Genomic DNA, 355 nt, shown 5'->3' on the forward strand with positions numbered 1-355 from the left:
AAAAGCCAAGAAAATCACATTGTCTGATATTTAAAGAATTTTATTTGCAAATTATGGTGGAAAATAAGTATTTGGTCTATAACAAAAGTTCATCTCAATACTTTGTTATATACCCTTTGTTGGCAATGACAGAGGTCAAACGTTTTCTGTAAGTCTTCACAAGGTTTTCACACACTGTTGCTGGTATTTTGGCCCATTCCTCCATGCAGATCTCCTCTAGAGCAGTGATGTTTTGGGGCTGTCGCTGGGCAACACGGACTTTCAACTCCCTCCAAAGATTTTCTATGGGGTTGAGATCTGGAGACTGGCTAGGCCACTCCAGGACCTTGAAATGCTTCTTACGAAGCCACTCCTT

The 355-nt window shown here is 40.8% G+C and overlaps 1 protein-coding gene across 1 annotated transcript in view; it reads left to right on the plus strand.

The window, feature by feature from the left end:
* Positions 1 to 355, plus strand: part of LOC104946890 (clathrin interactor 1) — a gene marked incomplete at its 5' end in the record, with an annotated part of 13,377 nt that overhangs the window by 5,784 nt on the left and 7,238 nt on the right. The window lies entirely within an intron of this gene.

Source organism: Notothenia coriiceps, unplaced genomic scaffold (genome assembly GCF_000735185.1).
Source record: "Notothenia coriiceps isolate Sejong01 unplaced genomic scaffold, NC01 NC01_scaffold00011613, whole genome shotgun sequence".
Classification (NCBI taxonomy): Eukaryota; Metazoa; Chordata; class Actinopteri; order Perciformes; family Nototheniidae; genus Notothenia; species Notothenia coriiceps.